This window comes from Oryza sativa, chromosome 5, assembly GCF_034140825.1.
Source record: "Oryza sativa Japonica Group chromosome 5, ASM3414082v1".
NCBI lineage: Eukaryota > Viridiplantae > Streptophyta > Magnoliopsida > Poales > Poaceae > Oryza > Oryza sativa.
In genome coordinates, this window is record NC_089039.1 from 27,231,536 (window position 1) to 27,235,596 (window position 4,061).

The following is a 4,061-nucleotide window of genomic DNA, read 5'->3' on the forward strand; positions in this document are numbered from 1 at the left end:
AATCGAAGAGTTAGGGAGTAAAGGTTATGTGCGACCTAGCTCATCCCTTTGGGGAGCCCCAGTGCTCCTGGTTAAGAAAAAGGATGGCTCTGAGAGAATGGTAATCGACTATAGAGCCCTGAATGAAGTAACTATAAAGAACAAGTACCCGTTGCCACGGATTGACGACTTATTCGATCAACTTAAAGGAGCAAGAGTCTTCTCAAAAATTGACTTGAGGTCAGGTTACCACCAACTGAAAATCAGATCTGAAGATATTCCGAAGACCGCTTTCTCGACGCGTTATGGTCTATATGAGTTCACAGTAATGTCCTTCGGACTCACCAATGCTCCAGCATTCTTCATGAACTTAATGAACAAAATCTTTATGGAATACCTGGACCAGTTTGTCGTGGTATTCATCGATGACATCCTGATATACTCTAAGAACGAGGAAGAACATGCTGAACACCTGAGGCTGATAATGGAAAAGCTCAGAGATCATCAACTATTCGCTAAATTCTCGAAGTGTGAATTCTGGTTGGACCGAGTAGCATTTCTTGGACACGTGATCTCCTCCAACGGTGTCGAAGTAGATCCCAGCAAGGTTGAAGCTGTACTTGCTTGGAACCCGCCCAAGAATGTGTCAGAGATTCGCAGCTTCCTTGGCTTAGCGGGATATTATCGAAGATTCATTGAAGGATTCTCTAAGCTAGCCAGACCTATGACCGAGCTGTTAAAGAAGGAAAAGAAATTTCAATGGTCTGTAGCCTGTGAAGACAGCTTTCAAGAAATGAAGAAAAGGCTGACCACTGCCCCAGTTCTTACCTTGCCAGATATCCGAAAAGATTTCGAGATCTTCTGTGACGCATCAAGACAAGGCTTAGGATGTGTCCTAATGCAAGAACGTAAGGTTGTGGCCTACGCATCCAGGCAGCTCAGGCCTCATGAAGTCAATTATCCCACCCATGATCTCGAGTTGGCAGCCGTGGTTCATGCTCTTAAGATCTGGAGGCACTATTTAATCGGGAACAGATGTGAAGTATACACCGATCACAAAAGTCTTAAATATATCTTCACACAGACCGAGTTAAATATGAGGCAGAGAAGATGGTTGGAACTAATCAAGGATTACGATCTTGGAATCCACTATCATCCTGGTAAAGCCAACGTGGTCGCTGATGCGCTAAGTCGCAAGGCCTATTGCAATGTAGCTCAAATACGGCCTGACCAAGATCATCTGTGCAGAGAATTGGAGAAGTTAAGGCTGACCGTGGTACAGTCAGGAGTCCCAGCCAGCTTGACAGTACAGCCTACCCTAGAGTCGCAAATCCGGGAGGCCCAGAAAGACGACGAAGGGGTAAAAGAATTAATAAAAAGAATACAGTTGCTTTTAGAAAAGAGTTCAAATAAAATCAATTGCAAAAACAACAGCCTTTCCTTGAAGCCTGCATTAAACACTTATTTCCCCTGGCTTGCTGAGTACTCCCGTACTCACCCTTGCTCTATATAAATATCTCCCCCCCCAGTTGCTGAAGAAGATGAAGCGGATCCTGCTGATGAGGAGTTCTTCCAGGAGCAAGTCGGCTACGATGAGTTTTAGGGTTTCGGCCTAGTTCCCAAGTCGCGCCTGTGATTGTTTGGTCCAAGTCCTGGCTTCCGCTTTCCTTTTGTAATGCAGTTGTGAGCTCGGGATCTGTCCACAGCCCAACATGACTGTACTTCTACTCTATAATAAAGAGGCTTCTGTTGCTGTGATATTCTGTCTCCCTGTGATACCAGCACTGTTTCCTGGGACTGGTATCGATTAACAGGTTAATTTGGAGCGTCACGGGTTAGTTCCGGTCGGGACTAATTCGGGGCGTGACACATAGATAGAAAGAGTTTTCATTCATCATAGGCATCTGCCTTGCCCAATGGCCGAGAGTTCAAGCCACCAAAGTTGACGGGACTATGGGCAAGCGACCAAAATATGACAAAGAGCAATCTTCCATTACATCCGTAGGATGATAGGCTTGCGGCCCCATTTTTTCGCTTATACTTATACTTATTAGCCAAAATTTAAATTTTCAACTTTAAATTTGGAGTTGATTTTGGGGTTTAATCATTGTAGTTTACTTTTCTGCTTTTGCTTTTATATCGTTAAAAACACGTGTATAAAAGTTTTTTCATAAATTATTTTTTATTTGTAAATATGTTGTTTTGCTTATTCCTCTCAACAGCCAAACGATGGGGCTGTTTTCTTCGGTGGTTGATCTACTATCACTATTGAATTCATGGTTTGTCCAAAATACCAGGTTGTATTGGGTTTTTCGCCGGCCCCATGTCTTGTTATTATCATAACATGCATGATTATAAATGGACAATTTGTGACTAATGATATATATGTCAACATTTTAAATTGTTGAAGTCCCGAGAATCTTGTTATGAGATAAGAAATAATCTAGTGCCAAGCAGTTAGCTCGAATTTTATCATACAGAGGTAGAGATAAGGTTCTAAGCTGTAGGTTCAGTACTATACTACAATTATGCATTTTGGGTGCAAACAAATAAGTTAGAGACAAAGCAGGTAACCCAATTTGGGTGCAGGAAAATGAGTAGAGAGGTGACAGAAGAGCTAATCACATGGAAGTATGAGCATCTTTAGGTATTGTCTACTGGGCTGTACACATGCCAATGCTGGAAGCCTGGAATCCTTGAACTACACCATAGACCAGAGGTCGTCCTCTGGTCTTAAAGAAAAACCATTTCGACAACAGAAGTGCAGTTTCAGCCACTATAAATGCTAATGTTCCCAAACCTTTAATTTCTTCATCCATGTACCAATCGATCTACAACAAGCTAAGAGCACATTCAGCTATTAGCTTTCATTTTGCTCTCCTTGCATAGTATTCTCGATCGGCCATGGACAGATCACTGTCTACTTCACTGCTTCTTGTCCTCGCCCATTTCATCATCATCTTTGCTCATCTTTTGGATGCACGAACACTAGGTAGGCAACACAACAGCACGCAGAATTGCATTGGTTCCTTTCAGTCGCATTGATCATGTGAAAAAGAATGGTTTTGATTGCTAATCTGGCCTAGAATAGTGGGTTACTGGGTTTGATAGCTAGTAATTTGTCATTCACCGAGAAAATTTCTTGTGCTGTTTCTGTCCATCCAGGAGACGCATACCAACCACACGTACATGCGTCGTCGTCGTCGGCGGCGGCGTTGCGGCTGTGGAGCAGCGCGGATGCCGACGGTGGCGCGCTGGCGAAGTCGTCGCCGCGCGCTCCGCCGCCGCCGAGGTCATCACATTCGCCAACGCCGCGCTGGCATGACGGAGATGGCGCGCCGGCGAGGTGGCCGGCGGCGGCTGCTCCTCCTCCTCCGTTTGCAGGAGATGTCGTTGGCCAACCTGTGCTCTCCCCAAGCCGCCCGGCAGTGTACACGGCTTAGTTACGAGGTCGTAATCTTTGATCAATTCGAGGTGTTGTACTGCTCGCTGACATATGAGCACGAGATCATATGTTATTAATGTCAATGATTAGTACTCCACTGCACTGAGTCCAACCTTGATGTTTACGAGTCACAGAGTCACTGTTTCATTTCCTGATCACAAGCCCGTTTTCTTATGTTGTGTACTCATGTGTGAACTATCGACCGTTCTTTTGTGTGTGTGCTCGTGTTAACTATCAAAACTGTTACCATAAACTCAATTTTTAACTATCAATCCATTGTCCATCAGGCTTGTTTAGTTCACGAACAGATTTTAGATGTCACATCGAACGTTTGACCAGATGTCGGAAAAGATTTTCGGACACGAATAAAAAAACTAATTTCATAACTCGCCTGGAAACCGCGAAACGAATTTATTAAGCTTAATTAATCTATCATTAGCACTTGTGGTTAGTGTAGCACTTATGACTAATCATGGACTAATTAGTCTCAAAAGATTCGTCTCGCGATTTCCATGTAAACTGTGCGATTAGTTTTTCATTTTATTTATATTTAATGCTTCATGCATGTGTCCAGAGATTCTATGGCTCTATTTTTTTCTTCAAACTTCCAACTTTTCCGTCACATCAAACTTTTCTA

The 4,061-nt window shown here is 43.4% G+C and overlaps 1 long non-coding RNA gene across 1 annotated transcript; it reads left to right on the forward strand.

The window, feature by feature from the left end:
* The first annotated feature begins 2,802 nt into the window (after nucleotides 1-2,802).
* LOC112939081 (uncharacterized) lies at nucleotides 2,803-3,607 on the forward strand. The gene is made up of 2 exons (XR_003242543.2): nucleotides 2,803-2,971; nucleotides 3,145-3,607. It is a non-coding gene; the product is annotated as an uncharacterized lncRNA (long non-coding RNA).
* Nucleotides 3,608-4,061: the final 454 nt, after the last annotated feature.